General features: G+C 45.0%; 1 protein-coding gene across 3 annotated transcripts in view; it reads right to left on the reverse strand.

Annotated features, from left to right (window-relative positions):
* Window positions 1–15,848, reverse strand: part of tna (Zinc finger MIZ domain-containing protein tonalli) — a 37,153-nt gene extending 21,305 nt beyond the window's left edge. For 2 of the 3 annotated variants that reach the window (XM_089084056.1, XM_089084057.1), the window contains exon 1: window positions 15,292–15,848. The gene's annotated coding sequence lies outside the window, so the exon portion shown is untranslated. The remainder of the gene's footprint in view (window positions 1–15,291) is intronic. The other variant, XM_089084059.1, reaches the window with a different exon arrangement.
* Window positions 15,849–18,661: the final 2,813 nt, after the last annotated feature.

Here is an 18,661-nt window from a genome sequence, read left to right on the forward strand (position 1 = left end):
TTAGTATTTACGTTGCGATTGAAGTTGCGGAGAGATTTAGTACACGCAGGAATCAACTCGAGTTTCATTATTTTATTACTGCAAAAGGAATACCTTTCCCCTATAAACTTTCCTGCTTTGACACGATCGAAATTCTTCACAGTAAACACGTGCGACCCATAAGGCCATACCCGTGTAAAAGCGGAAATAACATCTGCTCGTAACAGATAGAAGAAGCCGAAAACTTACCGCAGACTTAAACGCACGGTAAACTTCCTTCCTTTCCATTCCACTTAGGAAGGAAAAGTAAAATCCTAACTTGTATATAAAATAAAATCCATTAAATTTAATTATTTTAATTAACTTAATTTTTAACTGGAATAATATTTATAATCGACTTGTTATTAATATTAGATATATATTTATAATATAAATATTTAATAATAAATTATAATTTTATCTTAATAATAAATTATAAGATGAATGCAGCTGCATTTTGTTTATAATTATTAATTAATAATTTACTCACTTTACTCACGAATCACGCTCTAAATCCCACAACAAGATACGTAATAAAATCGTCGACGTGAAAAATATTATAACGCTTTGAAATGTCTTCGTTCCTAACAAAACTGGTGCTGGTTATTCATAATGAGGCGAATGGGGGAAACAAACAGATTATACAACTACTACTCGGCATGCATCATGTCAACCTTATGTAAGGATCACAGTCCGATTCTGCAACAATCACTACTATCAGTATCCAATAATTATGACTAGCAGACTGACACGATGATGCGATAAAACATAAAACGCTCGTGCGATGTTTATCACGTTTCTCGGCGCACGATGTTTTACAACGATGCAAATTAAACGGGCTAATTTTCCTTTATGATTTATTAAAACGCAAAAGGAAATCGTCAATTTTCAAAACATCGCGATATTTAAAGCGCGGTAGGGGGAGCCTCTCTTATCTCGCATATTAAATCACCGAAAAATATCACGTTACTCCTCAACAACACGATCACCGTGTATATTTATGTGACAGGTCGCCCGAACGTCAGGATCGTGATATCAAGAGATCGCTCGCGTGCTTTATCTGCATCTGATTGCGAGTCTGACGAACGACTGTCGTTTCGTTTCATTAACGAAACGCTCGCAGCCGATTACGCCGAAAATCTTGCTTGGGAAAAAAAAAAAAAAAAAAACTTCCGGCGTCTCGTGCGAGCACGTGTCCTCGCGGAATCGCGGAAGGCCATCGCGGTTTTCGAAAGAAAAACGCTTCGTGAGTTTCGCCTCGACTCCGAATCAAAATATGAGAGAGAGAGAGAGAGAGAGAGAGAGAGAGAGAGAGAAGGCATAAATCCATAACTCGCACTTTTCAAAAGCGGCGCTCATTAATCGCATTACAATCTCGCGGCGATAAGCCGCGCTCGAAAAGAAAGAAACGCCTTGACACAGATATGTATCTTCCTCAAATGCATTCAGCTCAATTATGGCCGATAAGCGGCCGTACCATTCGTAAAATTCAAAATGTCTGGGACTTATTTTAAGCACCGCTTTCCTATAAACAAATAGAGCGAGTAGGACGGAAGAAACTTAGTGATTCAACCGTGGCGCAACATCCGCGCCCGAAACCTTCGTCTTTTGTCCGTCTGTCCGTACGTATGTATGTTATGAATACGTATGAACGAATATGTCGAAATCTACGTATGCCTCTCAAGGTCGACGCTGCTGTCGCGCGTGGAATCGTACACGCGCGTGGCATTACGCGCGAGGAAAAAAAAAAAGACCAGAGATCTCCGATAATTAATGCACAATTAATTATTGAGACCGCTCGTGCATGAGAATGATCGACAGACTCTTCGTCATCCAAAATGTACGAACGCGACACGTAGTATCCGTAGAGATTTTACAGTCTACAAAGATAAAGGGAGAGATGTCGGCTAATTAAATTCCGAACGCTCATTTTGATTATTTGAAATTACCAGAGCCCCAGAGCGTTCCTCGCTCGGTCCGAGGCGGGGACGAATTTCATTTTGAAACGCGCGATAAAATCCGCGATTTAATTGAAGAAATAGCCGATATGGAAAATTAGAAAGTTACGGCGGATGATAATAATGATCTTCTGTCAAGCTTTCGCTGGACAAAAATAAAGGTCTCATCTGGAGAGATCTGATTGATATCGGCGACGGTGTTCGGAGACAGTGAACATCCTGTCGCGACGCGGCAATTAGAAATCGAGCGGAACCCTCCTCGAAAGTCAGCCGAAACTCGAGACGCGAGGGCGGTGAGATCGACAACCACGTAAATGGCATCTCATTCCTCTTGCTTCCTCGCGCTCGCGCTCGCGAAGCGCGGAATACACGGAATGCACGGCGCCGGTCGTTGCATTTATGCAAATAATGGAGCGCACCGGAGAAGGTCTGTCCTGTCAGGATTCGGAGAAAGTTGTTTCGGGGCGTTGATTGGCGGGTGACGAAATCACGGAAGCCGCCGGCCAATCGTTGCTCTGGAAACTTTCCCAGAACGCTTAACCCCTTTGACCGTTACATAAATATCACCCGATCCACGGCGCGCGCTGTTGTTGTTATACACCGGCGTATCCTGGAGATAAAGGCGATGGTCCGCGATGGAGATCGCTGCGCGGCGATCTGTCGCGCGTTTCTCCCACGCGTACTCGGCTCCGACATTGTGAACCATTGCGAAAATGTAAGCCGAGTGACTTCCGGTTTCTTTTTAAACTTTACGAGAAGAGCGCGAGGAGCTTTTTGTTGAGAGAATATATGTAATGAAAAAAATTCTTTCGCTTAATTCAAAATTTTATCCTCTTAATTTATAGGTTCTTTATTATTTTCTTACAAAGACAGATATTCTTCGTAATATTTTGATTAATTTCGTAATATTTAAAAAAAAAAAAAAAAAGGATAAATCAAATAAAGCGAAATTAGAAGAAAAATAATGAGGTATAACTCTTACGACAGTGCTAAAACGGCGAGAAATAATAATTTTAAAGATTAATACAAACTTGGTCAAGGCGATTGACGTACTCCGCGAAAAGAGTTTGAGGAAAAATACGATTGTTTTCGGATTATCAGAATTTACACGTCAGACGGCAAAAAAAATTAAACGCGAGATAAACACATCTGAGGAAGGTCGTCGAGACACGTCGAAAAATTGTCCGCATATAGAAATCGGCGGAGACGGTCTGATCTCAACGATCTTGCTGGCGGAGAGAGATCAAGCGAGCGAGATCGGTGAGTAAGCCGAGTACAACTGGAGAGGCGCATACTTTCTTCATCGTCCATTTATAGTTTCATCGCGCGTATATATAGAGGCCTGGAAAACAAGGAAGTAGAGAAGAGAGAGAATGTGCGCCTTAGAGCCTATAAGTTAACGCGGCGGTACCGAAATAACGTCGTTTTAGCCGCTGACGGTACGGTACGGTACATACCGGTAAAAAGGACGTGGCGTAAATTGTGCAAGAAAACTTTTGATATAGTTCGAAGCAGCGTGCGATGATTTTATCTATGTCAGGGTTAAACTGACCGCGGGATAACGCGGCTAAGGAAATGACCTCGCAAGGTCGGCTTTATTACATATATAACATATTTATTTCAAAGAAAAGGATTCTCGCACAAGGATTCGTGCTTCCTTTGGTTTCATTCGAATAATAGATTTTTATTGCTATATATCGCTATTTCGCGATATCGTATAATATCGCTACCTCGATTATTTAATATAAATCCGAGATTTTGTTAACGATATCAACGAATTTTCCTGTGCGCGTTTTTAAAAATTTCGTGGAAAATAAGATTTGAAAAGATATCGTTACGGATATCCCATAATTAAATTGTAATTTTTTTGAAAAGTAAGTTAACATAAATTTTTTACAAATTAAACTTTAAATCAAATTAAGTTTCAAGGCATCTTTACATAAAATGTTAATTTTTTTAAACACATTTCTATGGCGGAGCTAACAAGTAAAATACACTTTTATCCGTTTCAGTAGTGAAAGCACGAGAAATAAAAGTTTGATGTGAAATTTCCGTAAAAGTAACTTGTGCTCGGTGCAACTAAGTGAACGTAACGCTCAGCTAACAGAGACACGATCGATCCGAGGATCCTATGAAAAGTGATTGGCCATTGCGCACCGAGATCCGACAGTGCCGTAGCAAAAGAACAGAGATTCAGGAAATTGCTTGAGAAATCACAAAAAAAAAAAAAATTATCAATCGAATCTTACCGAAGAAACCGAAGTCTTTTAATTATAGTCGGGGAATATTACGGTATAATTTTACTTGCTCTGGTTTTTTTTTATAAAACTGCATATTATGATAACAACGATATCAATGTTCTCCGCGAAACAGCATCGTTACCTCCACGGTAGCGATACGCGCGCGCTACGAAACGCAGAAGAAAGCGTTAAACTTTGTTAACTGCACTCTGGGAAAGTGCATCTCGGTGACACGATAACGATTATTTTCTTCGCAGTGAAAGGAAAATGCTACCGATCCCGCCGGTGTTTCTCTTATCTAATTGGCTACGTCGAACGCGGTTAATTGGCTATAATTCGACGGGGGGCTCGCACGTCGAATTATACGCGAAACCGGGGGCCACGTCGTAGAGAAGCGGAAGAAGAGAAATGATGTTGTGTGCCATTTCCGCAAATCGCGCGGAGCGCGAGCTTCCCGAGCTTTCGAAATTTTCACATTCGAGTCCGCTCGTAAAGTCGATCTCGGGGCCCCGTGAGTGAAATTCTACGTAAGCGTAAAGCGGGTAGTGGGTTTTCCATCCGAGAATCATCCGTATCTTGAGATAGAAAGTTGGGTCGCGCAAGCCGCGCAAGTTATAATCGGCCGATTACCGCGCGGCACGACAGTGGCGCGCACTCACGCACGCACTCACGCGCTCACGCACGACGTACGCACTCATGCACGCACGCGCGCCGCAGAAATGAGCGGTTAATGTACAAGGCGCGAATGACAGCCGATGGTTTACAGCCTTCGCGCGGTAACGTGAGACGCGTCCTTGCCACGCGCGATCGCCTCGGGCTAATCGACGCGTCCCGTTCTCGATTGTCGCGTCTCTCTCTCTCTCTCTCTCTCTCTCTCTCTCTCTCTCTCCCCCCTTCTCCCCCCCTCTTTCCACCCTGGTCCTCTTTCCTCGGGTCTTCGAAACTTCGCTGCCGCAAAGTTAGCCAACCTCGGCAAATTTTTCCAATTTTTCTGCGAAATTCTCGCATCATTTGGTAAATTGCGGAGTTATTTTATGAAAATAACTCCGCAATTTACCAAATATCTCTTTCTCTTGAAGAAATTATATAGGGCGCAAAAACGACGAAAATTATACTTTTTGATAACGCGGGGATATGCATCTCTGTCATGCTTGTACTTTCATAATATAAATTTTATTTTATTCGTAAAATAATAGAAAGATGTTGGATTTTTAATGATATTCAATTTTGCACGTCCGTACCGATGTATATATCCTTCTTGAACACTTATATAAAGCTGGATCATTATCAGTGATAAAATATGCTTTAAGATAACGTAGTCATCTTTAAAGCAATTATAATTTTATAACAGTGATAAGTATGACACTTTTAGGTAAATTAATTACATCTAATTCTTCATAAAAAGATTGTTAGTTCTAAGTAAAAAAGTCAAATAAAAGATTAATACAAAAATAAATAAAAATATTTCGTGATCAAAATAAATATTATATAAATATTAATTTTCTTACTCTTTTAACTTTTACATAAAAAAAATTGAAAAGAATTAACAAAAAATATTCATTAAAAAAATCTTAATCGATAAAAGCTTTTTGCATCGTTTAATTTTATTAATATATTTCTGGATCAATATATGTGTTTTGCAATTGCACTTTTCTCTCGAAACTCCCCGCTCTGTTCACGCCAAGATCGACTCGATAGATGAAAGCTTAAGTCCGAGAGTTCGCGGAATAAAAAGCTTACCTAGAAAGCTTTGTATGCCAAATCATATGATAATATTATTCTTCGCTTGTTAAAAACGTCAAATCGCCGGCCTTCCAGCTGGGCTCTTATCGCGCAGAATTTTATGTCTTACCTTCGGCGCACGTCGCGTAAGCTGCGCGATCGACGCTTTAAAGTGTAACGTGCGTGCGCAGGCACGCACGCGTGCGATGACGAAACGTGCGCTTAACGTACGCGACGCAAATGACGGCGGATTGTTAATCGGGAACGATGCACGATCGCGCGTCTAATTAATTAGCGCCCTCCTCCCCCCCCCCCCCCCCCGGAGGTGCATATTCGCATGTTTGTATCAGACTTTATTTTAGGGCACCGAGCGCGAATCAACATTTGCTACCTGTTGGTCAATAAAACGCGCGGTATCAATTGCAAACGATTTAATTTCATGATATAAACGATCAACCGGCGGCCAATTTCGCCGGTAATCGGATACGTACTCTGCGAGAAACATCGAAACGAATACGAGAACAAATAGTATAATTGTTATTTATGGTCGCGCATATTCGTATAACGAACGCGATCAATAGTATCCAAATTCGTTTTTTGCGACCAATATAATTTCTCTCCGGTTAATTTTAGAGCTGGAAACCGCATATTCATATCCTATTTTATATACAAATTTTAATACAAATTAATATATCGTTTTAATGCGCATTAATATATAAAAACTTGGCTTAATAAAAATCATTAAATCATTAAATTATGACGTTTAACGCGTTCATTTCAAGATGTTATCTTTTTCAGATAAATTGCAGATTATCCGAATCCGAAAAATGTAAGATATACTCGTTCTATTAAATACGAATACGCACATGAAAAAGACTCGTACCGATATCTCATCTCGCAGAAGGAAAGATCGCCAATGACACAAGAACCAGCCGACCTGCTTCGGCCATGTCCGTTTTCTTATCGATTTCTTGCACTCAGCATTTAGGATCGCGAACGTGATATTTCATTCCCTATTTATTACATCCTTTTTTATCTCCCGTCTAAAAAGCATGCGGCAAAAAAAAAAAGAGCATTTGCGCAGCGAGCCGTCGGCCGCGACAGCAACCGACAGCAGTTGTCGATTCGGATTCAAAGTGCGAACCGCATGGTGGACGAGTCTCTCTCTCTCTCTCTCTCTCTCTCTCTCTCTCTCTCGGAGTCTCGTCCTCATTATGCAACGGACAATTATGAAAGTTTAATTACACCTCACCTTGAGCGCGCGTGCGAGAATAAAACGCTCGAAGGCTGCGCTTGCCCGGCGCCCTCCTCTCTCGATAGTCGACAAATAAACGTTTCACAAGCCGAACCAGCGAATTTCGACGTACGCGTATGTCCACAGTTTGCGCAAGCGTCTTCGGGACGAGTGACAATCCTCGTCAGGATTTTATGTGCTTCGAATATATCGTAGTACAGGCGAAACCAGAGGACCCGTGACGCGTTCTCGCGGGAACCGCGACGCGGCAACGCGGAGTTCGAAATTCGAATCGTACGATTACGGAATTTCTCTTATGCCTCGTAGAAAATCTCGTTTGAATTATTTCTTCATGCGTATCTTCTCGTATTACGGTGTAATTTCGCCAAAGCGGAATTTGTCATGCGAGTTTCGAAAGACGTTAAAGACGGTAGCGCATATAAAGAAAAATGTTTCTTGCTTTATGAGTTAGCTGGTTTTTAGCTACAACTTATTTCTCTGCGTCATTATTCATTTCAAAAGACCATTCCATTGTGTCTTTTTCAGCCCGCAAGTCTTTCACAAACTACATAATTTTTTTTAAATGTGATTTTAAATTGACTTTAATTAAAAAGAAAAATCGACTCCAAGCTAATCAAAAGCGGTAGCCATTAAAGTCGTAAATTTTTCGCACACCGGAAGTTGCGTATGGCGAGAAATTAAGAATCGGCTTGATTTTCGATTGTCGTAACACACACGCGAAGAAAAAGTCGGGGGTATCGCGAGGACGGCGATGATCACGTCACGATCGGCAATACGTAGCAAGCAAAAAATATGTTGTTCGCAATTTTCTACGTGCCATCGCGCCAAGGTAAATGCAATGTACCGGCCGCTTTGACATAATTCCTCGTCAGTTTCCGAGGCGTCTCCGCCGCCTCGGCCTTGACAAATAAGTACACTCGCCCCGGCAAGCGAGCGAGGAGTGCGCAATCAAAAGGTGACGATATTCCTGACTCAATGATATTTGCCAATTTAGTAAATAGCACTGTCCCTTCCCACTTGTTTAGCGTGCTTTTATGAGCATCGCGAACCATTAACTCCGACGTTTCGCCTCGCGCGACTCAGATGTCGCCTGACCCTAATCTTACAAAACACGCGGATATAATTAGAGATTATAGAACGGTAAAAGGTAAAATATATCGGGCGTGTCGCGAGATATGGCACGTAGAGGATTTACTCACGAATTTCCAGTTAATTCTTTCTTAAAATTCTCAGTAAACATTTCGTCGCGTATAAACGTCGGTTTGGTATCAAGGATATTTAATCAAACTCTAACCTAGAAGCTAAAAAAAGAAATCTCAAATTCACAAAATATGTATAAAGTATGGATCAAATTTACAAAATATGTATTTTTCAATTTGCACCTATTTTTATGAACGATAGAAACCTAGATTTTGATATTCCGTTTCACGACAGCAATTTTAAAATTATTCGTGAAGGCAACGGGTTATTCATGGAAAATTGTAAGGACGACTTTTTGCACTACGTGTCTGTGCATTAAAAAACATTTTAAAAAACGTCCTGCGTCTGCTGAAAAAAATTTGCTTCACTTTTACACATGCATGACTCAATTCTCCCTCTCCTTTGTCGTTTCCTTCTCCCTCCCCCCCCCCCTCTCTCTCTCTGTCACTCTCTCTTTCTGGATCATTAGGTATGAGTACATCGCTATTGCTGCAAATATTCCGCATTACCTCCTAGCAGCATTCGGCGCTCACCGCCACCATTCCCTTCTCCACGCGGAAACGGTTGCTCTGTTGTTTTCGTTTTCACAGCCGTGCACTCCACATGAAACGACGGCATTATATTCTGAGATTACGTCAGATCAACACACGAGCTTGCGCCGATAGCGCGTTCACCGCTACGACGAAAACTAGAAGGACAGATCGGCGCTCGCGCGCGTTCTTTGATGCAGTCTCCACTCGAGATTTATCTATATACAGTCACCCGGGTGCGACTTTATTATATCGTTATGGAAAATCGATTGAAAATGATTTACCTGTACGACGCAGATCGCGCCACAAGTACGCGCGCGCGCGCGCGCGCGCGCCATGCCATAAGATAATCAACGAGAATCTATTGATAGAGCGTAACCTGCGAGATGAATACATCATTCGCGAGAGGAATGTAACTGCGCGACAAACTGGAATTGTGTACTGGAATTGTTTCAACCGATGTGCGATCGAGCGGGTCTTTAATAGAACGGAGAATATGGAATACACTTAGCCGCATTGGTTTATCAAAGAGAGTCTCTCTCTCTCTCTCTCTCTCTCTCTCTCGCGCGCGCTTCGATCGGCTGCTTTCCAAATCAGCCTCGATAATTTCGAGGAACAAAAGGACTTTCTCCTCCCCCCCCCCCCCCTCAATGCGTTTCTTTAAACGAGCAGCATCGCGTACGTACGGTGCTGTAACGACAACGAATTATAGTAAGGCACAAATTCATTGATCTCGCGCGTGAATTGCTGCGCGTTTCAAATCCGCGATCTCGCCATGACGAATTTCCGATCGCGGATTCGTGAAACGCGCACCGCAACACGTCCCTGGGGCAAGCTCGGCGTACGCGCCATCGAGCGTGTGCGCGCTTATTTTAAACAAACCTATTTCTGATATTGGTGTGCGTGCGCCACCACACCGCAGCCACGGTGCCTGTATCGAGATTAGAAGGCTTTTAAAACGAAACCGACTCGGCGCGCCGCGGCGCGCGATAAAACGCGCGCGGACCGCGCCCGCGACTCGGCGCTTGTCTCCCGCGTTTTATGCACTCGTCGCGTACACATTCGATAAATACCCCTCCCCGCTAGATCTCCCGTAGATCCGTCTCCGCAACCCTAGGTGAAAGCTCCGACAATCGCAGAAGCAGAAGGTTGGTAGCCGCTGCAAAAAGCGAGAATGGCGCAGCCATGAATATATCGGGGCGGCACGTATACGTCATATACCGTATCGGATTTTAATGCCACATCCCACATGAATTTCATTAACAGGAATCTCGAAAGAGACGCCTGATCATATATACTGACTCAGTATTGAAATTTAAAAAAATCTTTGAGCAAGGAGACTTTGACTTGAAAAAAAATTTTCCAAAAATGTTCGAATAAAAAAATTCTGTGTGTGTGTGTGTGTGTGTGTGTGTGTGTGTGTGTGTGTGTGTGTGTGTGTGTGTGTGTAAATTTTATTTTAACGAGTATTTTATTCCGAGTTTTTTTACCTTCCGATGAGACATATAAGGTAAAAGGTCGAATATCGCTTTTCAATAATTGCAATAATTAAATGCAAATTCAACGAGTAAAAATATATATATACATATTTACGAAACATAGAAATAAGAACCGAAAAGTGTGGGTTACAGGAGGCACTATCCATTATTACGTGTGCACACGCGGAAGAATGATTTAATAGTGGCACGTAAAGATGTATATCGTCTTTACGATCGACATCATTAAAAAGCGCCGATAAACCATGCGATTGTCGATAGGAGGGATATATACACCTTGCGCCGTGCGGCTTTCGTTCTCTCGCGCCTCCTACGCTACGCCTCTGCATTAACTGGTTTCTAATTATCGGAAATTAGGTTTAGATAAAGCCGGCTCTCCTCGTCGCGCTCTTTTTACCCGTGGGCTGCTAATTTCGATAACGTGCCGCGCTACAACGTCTCGCCGTTATCAAAATTTACTGCGAATCGATTGCGTTGCCATAACGCGCCTACGCGCGAATGTGGGGCGGATAATAAAAGCGGAGGGAGGGGGAGGGGGAGGGGAAAGAGCGGACAAGGTCGCCATGCCGAAGCGGCGACACACAAATGTCAAGGGATCCTGACATAGTTTTGACTTCCTTCAAAGTGAACGATTGCCGGCCGTCATGCGTTCTCGCCGTTCTCGCTTATCTCGCGAACGAACGGACATGCATATCTACAGAATGCATTCTGATCTCCTTACGAGACTCGAATAATTTTTTTCTTTTTCAACAACAATACTTTGAGAACCCAAGAGCCAAAGGTTAATTTGTTTCACCGAGTCTCGCACAATCGTTGACTTTAATGTCACCGCCGAGATCGCTTTGCAGGCCTTCAAGATATCACAATCGTTCGGTACGTGACTTTTCAATTATCTCGCCCGTATCACACACATCTCCATGCACTTGGGAAACGATTTATCATTCTTAAGCTTTCTCTTTTCTTTTTTTTTTTTTTTTTTTTTTTTTTTTTTTTTTTTTTTTTTTTTTTTTTTTTTTTTTTTTTTTTTTTTCGTAAGATATATTAAAAAGCTATCCATCAACACCTCATAATTAACGCTTCTCGAAAATAATATCTTCGATAAATATCGCGTTAATTAATCTTTACATATATAAAATGTACGGTCAATATTGGTAATCACAAACGAGCATAAATACTTGTAAATGATGTTTACGATCGTGAAAAATCGCTGCGTGAATACTTTGGAAAATTATCGTGGAAATTTATCTGCCGATAAGTACAGTGCAGCGAGTCGACGCAAGACACTGTCAGTCACTAGAAAAACGATTAGATAGCCGAAGTATGGAAAATACTGCGTGTTCAATATTGCCGAGATTATCACTCGGTCTCGGCAGGCACGAAATGCCTGCTTCGATACACTTTGCGATACTAAAACCGGCATAGATACTTTATGAGACAAGTATCAATAAATTACATCGCCCCAAACGTTAAAGAGCACGGTTTACTTTTCTCCCCTGCCGGCCATAATCCGCGAATAATTTAAAATATCCTGAAATATAAGCTCAATTTCCGATCGTGCGAGCCTCCTCGTTTGCGATACATCGAAAGTTTCCAGGATGACCAATTTCGGAAATTAATCGTTTCGCCCTTCGTTTTCACTTGGAATTCATCCGCGCGATTGTCTAATAACCTCGTTCGAAAGTCGCTCGTTGTCGAAACGTTTACATATTCATCACGTAAGTTAGTTCGCGACGAGATATCAAACAAATGGAGGAATCTTGGTACTTGTTTTTAAATGTCCATCCCTATTTTATGACTTTACGCCCACGTTCACCACGGTGACCGATAACAAATGTTGGTGACAATGTCGCGGTGATTATCATCGCCGAAAGAGATATAAAACCTTCTTTTTCGACAAGGCCAAAGTCGCGAGATTGTCTGATAAATGTCTATTCGCGTACAGAATATATGCGTACGTTAAAAAAAAAATAGAACATTATGGAAAGATTATACATAACGACATTTATTATTGGTGAAATATATTTATTCGAAAGCAAATTGTTATCTTTTCTAATAACTAAAAAAAAAAAAAAATGTTCAAGTAACGAATACATCTCTGGATAGATCAATTAATGAGAAGGTAATTTTTAATTAATAAAGTGTGTCAGAGAACACTTGACAAATCGCCAAAAAAATGATGGGAAATATAAATAAAAATTAAGAAATAAAAAATCAAGCGTTGTTATCATGCGCAAAAATTTAATAATACATACTTATTCCACATTAAAAACCAAAATATATAACATAACAAAATCGGTTTTGTATTTCTTAAATTTTAATTATATTTCCTTCGATATATTAGGAGTACGCGAGATTAAAAATTTGTTTGGATATAATGCGGAATAATGCGGAGTCGTCGACGTTGTATCTAATGCCAAGGCCGGAATAGATAAACAAGAAGTGACCAAATTAAGTTATGCGTGACAGGACAATGTAAAACTCGCGGTCATGTCGGCAAAATGGGAATAAGTTAATCATTAATCGACGAGCGAATAATTAAGGTCGCACGTCGCAGATTACGAAGCGGCGTTCGAGTAATGCGCTTATCGATAAAAGCGTACGTGCCGCACGAGGATGCGAGGCTCGGCAAACAAACACGCGCGCATACGCACGCACGCACGCACGCACGCACGCACGCACGCACGCACGCACGCACGCACGCACGGACGCATCGCGGCCTTTGTTTCCGTAAAAGCCGAAAAGATCGCGGATAATCGCGAGGCCGTTGAATCCACCGCTTCCGCTAAATTCACATTCGCGGCCAAATGCACAATCGCGCGACTATACGATCCTTGTCCATTTCAGATCTGCCAGATTGCAGATGGCTTCGTGCCGATCCCGAGCGATCGCCTCTCAATGAAGTCGTATTATTTTCTAATACAACATATTATTTTACAAATAGATTTCAGAGACAAACGGACTATAAATGCGTCCCGCTCGTGACGGGATGGTTATTTCCGAAAATACAGTGTCATCGAGAATCTCACGCGGACGTTTATAGATTCGCTACGATCGAGAATATTCGATCTACAAGGATTCTGCAGTGTCATATTTAAACAGATGTATCCTTGAGGGAAAAGAAGTGCTCTGTATATATGAGATAGTATCGATTATCGTATAGATTATAAAATGTGGAATTGCAAACGAGAGAGGTTAATTGTCAATAATATTTGAATAAGATCCAAATATCTATCCGATATTATTATTATTATTATTATTATTATTATTGTTATTATTATCGCGCGTTGCTCTCAGTAATGTCATATCGTTAGATTCTACGCGTAACGCGCATTTACATCGCTCCGCTTTATCTACTTGTAGTACTCGCGATGAAAGTAGTCAGGTGATATTTAAAAAAAAAAAATTCGCAAGGCGCGATGGGATCTTGACGGTCAATTTTCAATCTTGGATATCTCGATTCTTGCGGGGAAGGGGAGAGTCCTGGTGGACGAGAGCTGTTAATACGTCGACTCGTAATGCGTTATGACCTACAGAGAGCCATAGAGCCTATCAAAGATTACAGCGGACGTGACTTTCTGCTTCTCGTCGACTCGCGCACGCGTCCACGAACGGATGATCGTCTCTAAATACCGCCTCCACCTCCTCCTTCTCCACCGTCTCGTTTCCCCCTTCGTTCCGTCGCGTCGTCTCCCGCGTGTCTTTTGCTCGCTCTAATCGGGAGTCCCCCCCGAGTGCCACGAGAGCGCAGAGCGCGAGCAGGACGGAATGACACGTCTTTAAGAACAATCGCCCGTTGTGAAAGCGTCTCGTCGTGTCGGTCGGAATATCCAGCATCGCAACGTAATGAACGAGCGAGCACAAGAGAGTAAGCGAGAGCGAGAGCGAGAGCGAGAGAGAGCGAGAGCGAGAGCGAGAGAGAGCGAGAGCGAGAGAGAGAGAGAGAGAGAGAGAGAGAGAGAGAGAGAGAAAGATCGCGGGCGTTTTCCCGCCGATCGATATATCCGAGAGAGCCGCGTTGATCGACGCGGGATTTCGTGTCGATGCCAAGTTTCGCCCTTCGCGGGGAAAAGGACTCCGCGGTGAACATCGATAAATAATTAACGACTGCCTCACTCACTGCACCGCCGTTCTATTGACTACTCGTGTTACTATAGCGCTCGCTGGTAATAGTGCACTGGCGCGTTTCGCGAAAATTGCACGACTCGAGAAACGCGATACGTAACACATCACAGCAACGGCGGAGAGATCCGGACTCGCGGAGAAACGCTCTCTCGAAATATGGAGAGAGAAATGAGAGGATTTTTTTGTTCTCTTTTTCTCTCTCTTCTTTCTACTCGTAAAATTGAATTTCTGCGCGTATGACGAGAGGAGACGACGATTCTCGATATCTTCGATTCTCGACTCGAGTAGCGAGACTCGACAGTCGCGTTCGTTTGAACAAACGAGCGCGAGCGACTTTCGAGAGGGTAACAATTTCGTTTGACCGAATGAAGAGGATTCGTGTCATGTCGCACTGTTCGATCGAACTTTACTGTAATCGTAACTTGATCATCACTTGGCAATTGAAAAAATTTTAAGTGATGATTTTTTTTTCGGACGCTACAATGAGGTTATGAATGAGAGAGAGAGAGAGAGAGAGAGAGAGACTGCGAGATGTAATCTCGAATAAGATCGAGATGTTTGAGAGATCGCCAGGTATAGGCACGAGTCTCGTCATCCGTTAGTTCGTTAGAAACTTCGTCCGCGTGTCGAGATGCATAGAGACGGGAAAGAAGCGCGCCAATGGTCGCACCGGAATAATCCTAACAATCTCCGCGCGTCAACGCGTTTCAAAGTCAAGAAAGAAAAAAAAAAAAAAAAAGGAAAACTCACCTTTGCAACGACCGCAATAACGCATTATCCTTGATCAGAGACGGTCGCGAAGGCAGCTCCTCCGCACGATGAAACGTAATCCAAGAATGAATGTCGCGCATACATACGCGCTCGCGCAAATATGTATGTATACGTGCGATACGTACACATATATATAAATATATACGCGTGGGCAGATACGGAGAAGTTGCACTTAGATCACACAGAGCACACTGTTTTCCCTCGCGCGAGCACAGGCGATCACCACGGTGCTGCTGCTGCTGCTGTTGTTGTTGCTGTTCGCTCCGTTAATCGTCATCGTCCATCGGCAGGACGACGAACACTGTCACTAAGACGCTCGACACTGCGACGCCGGCTGTTCATCACCTCGTCATAGGCACATTATTATGCCGGGGAAACACGACGAAGACGACGCGACGGCGACGACACGATGCGATGCGACGCGATGCGACGCGACGCGACGCGACGCGACACGACACGACGACGACGACGCGGAATGTGCGCGGACCGAAGGAACACACAGGTAGCACAGACGACCACGCTCCGCACGAGCCACGAGCCAACTGAAGGCGATAACCGGTCGGCAGAGTGTTCCACGCGCGTGCGACTCGAATGCGATGCGCCGCTTCCCCCTCCCTCCTGCCCGCCCGTCCGTCCGTTCGTCCGTCCGTCTGTCTCTCCACCCACTCTATTACCCTCTTCTCCCTTTCGTGCGCGCCGAGTGAGAGAAGGGGTAGGACTTCTCCGCTCCGCGCGATATAATACCGGCCGTCGTCGGCCAAGTTCTTGCGGCGGCAAAGCCGCTACGACGGAAGGACCGACTCCGTCCTCGTCGTTGACGTGTCGCTCGCGTTGCTCTTCCAGTGGCGCGTGCTCTACGCTTCCTGTTCGCTTGTTATTCAAGCGGGTTACGTCTCTGCTCCGGTTGGATCGCGCGCTCACCGGAAGAAATATTCAAAGAGCGAAAAACGCACAACGGCCGCGTGCCAGTTGCCGGCGCTCCTCGCGATCTCCCTCTTCCGCCTTCTCCTTCTGCTCCTGCTGCTACTGCTGTTTCTACTGCCGCTTCTCCTTCTCCCTCTCGGCCCGCCACCGCTGCCGCCACCGCCGCGCGCGCCCGTTTCACCTCTTTCTTTCTCTCGCGCGTGCGAGATTCCCGTCCGCGGAAACTTTATTTATATCCACCGGCCGCGGCGGTCGCGCGCCTCAGTCTGTCACGGCGCGTAGCGTCGGCGCGGCGCCGCTGCGCGCGTCTTGAAGTAACGAGGGAGGACGGCGAATGACACGACGACGACGACGACGACGACGACGACGACGACGACGACGACAACAGTGCATCCGGTCGCGAATGCACGTTCCTCGATTGAAAATCGCTCTTCTCTCTTTCCTTTCCTTCAGTCAGCGAACAAGCGCGGAAGAGCCGGGGATACAAATGAGAGGGTTTCCTCGCGAAGACGTCGCGAGGAAACGGAAAAGAAAAAAAAAAAAAGAAAGATACAGAGAGGCGAGAGAGCGTCCTCCTCCTCCTCAGGTATTCGCGGACGGCTGATTCCGACTGCTCGGCTAACTGACTACTCCGCTCCGGGTAGTAGCATTGGCCCCGTGCTAAACGGTTGAAAGTAATACTGTCTAGTGAGAGGCTGTTGGGAGTTGGGACCCCGACGGCGTCGTTCCCACTCGCTCCCTCCGCCGCGCGTACGCGGGTCTCTCCCTCGCTCCCACGTCACCTTCTCGCTCCTACCGTCGCGCGCTCCTCCATCTCCGTCGCGCGCGCCGCGCGGTGTGCGTCCTTGTTCCGCGTCGATTCGCCGTCACGTCTCATATACATACACAGATACAAACATACACGTATATGCCTCTGGCACGTATACACCGATTTCTCTCTCCTGTTGGGTGGGTGAACTCCTTGTCGAAGACAGAGGTAGAGTGGACGGTACCGTAGCACCGTAGTATAGCGATGGGTTTCGCCGGTGTGATGGTGGGAGAAGCTTGACACATACATGACACACGTATACACAAATAGAGGGAGAACACGGCGACGCGCTCAGCCATCTGGTGGAAGGAGAGCGTAATCAGGAGGTAGGGGGACCCGTTGTGCCGAACGAGGGGAAGGAGCGATAGAGCGCGACGCGTGATAAGGGTGGACGAGCGTCGGGGCGAGAACGAGACGGAGCAGGACGCGCAAGGGTTGGATAGCGAGGGGTCGCGCTCTCCTCGTCCGTGCGATCGAGGGGTGTCGATCACGGTGGGGCGGTGCATGCGCCTGTGTGCGTGGCGCGTAAGTGTGGAGCGTAAGTGTGTGTGACCTGAGAGAGCTCTAGTTCCCCTCCATTCAATCCACGGCCACAATATCGGTTATAGCGAGCCACTGTTGCCAGATTGCGCGCCTCGACGGCGACGACGGCGGCGGCGGCGGCGGCGGCGGCGGCGGCGGCGGCGGCGGCGGCGGCGGCAGTGGCTGCGGTAGTGGTGGTGGTGGCAGTCGTGATAGTGGTGGTGATGGTGCCGTGTGGGTGGAGCCACAACGATAGAGGGAAAGGTCCCCCCTTTCGTCCTTCCCCGCCTACCGTCCTCTCATCCAACGCGTCACCGTGCGCCGTTGTCCTCTTCTCTCGGCCTCGTGCTGGCTGCCTCGATCCGAGAAACCAGCGGCGTCCGTCGCCGTCTCTGTCGCGCGCCTCCCTCCGCTCATCCGTCCGTCTTTGTCCATCGCTCGCTCTTTCTGTGCGCAACGGCGTTCGTCCTCCGTCTTCCGTTGTGTCGAGCCTGCTGCCGCGGCCCGTGTTGTCTCGCTACCGGGACCCCTACCCGAAACCCCGGCCGCGTGCAGAGCGTTTCTACGTGTGTCGGCGAGAACTTATGCACCGGCAGGTATGCGTGGCCTGTGTGTCGATACGTCTCCCGATGACACGTCGCTCGTACGGCATGTAGATGTGGGTTCGTCGTCTCGAGTACAAGCTCCTCGCAGACAACACCGAGACGAGCGGGAGCACTCGTGGTAATTCGCGTCCGAAGCTACCGAATCATGCCAATCCTGTCCTTTAACAATTCGTACGCATAAATCGCATTGTTAAATTGAAATTTGTTTGTGTAATTTTATGCAATTTTGCATATTTTTTTAATTTAATACTTTGTCCTTCGATATAATCTATATCGATATATCTATCTATATAGGAATAAAAATGAATTTATGGAGTCTGGACCTCTAATTTGATCTCCTAGAATTTCTAAAATCCCTTTCAGTAGTGGAAAAGTGAGAGATTTGAAAGAAATGTGAGAAATGCATGAAAGTAGAATTATCAAAAGACAAATCTTTTACGATCGTAAAAATTTTGCTAAATTATTTTTATTTTCCAATACTCTGTGATAG

Source organism: Pogonomyrmex barbatus, unplaced genomic scaffold (genome assembly GCF_055798465.1).
Source record: "Pogonomyrmex barbatus isolate J1 unplaced genomic scaffold, ASM5579846v1 scaffold8, whole genome shotgun sequence".
In the NCBI taxonomy this organism is placed as follows: domain Eukaryota; kingdom Metazoa; phylum Arthropoda; class Insecta; order Hymenoptera; family Formicidae; genus Pogonomyrmex; species Pogonomyrmex barbatus.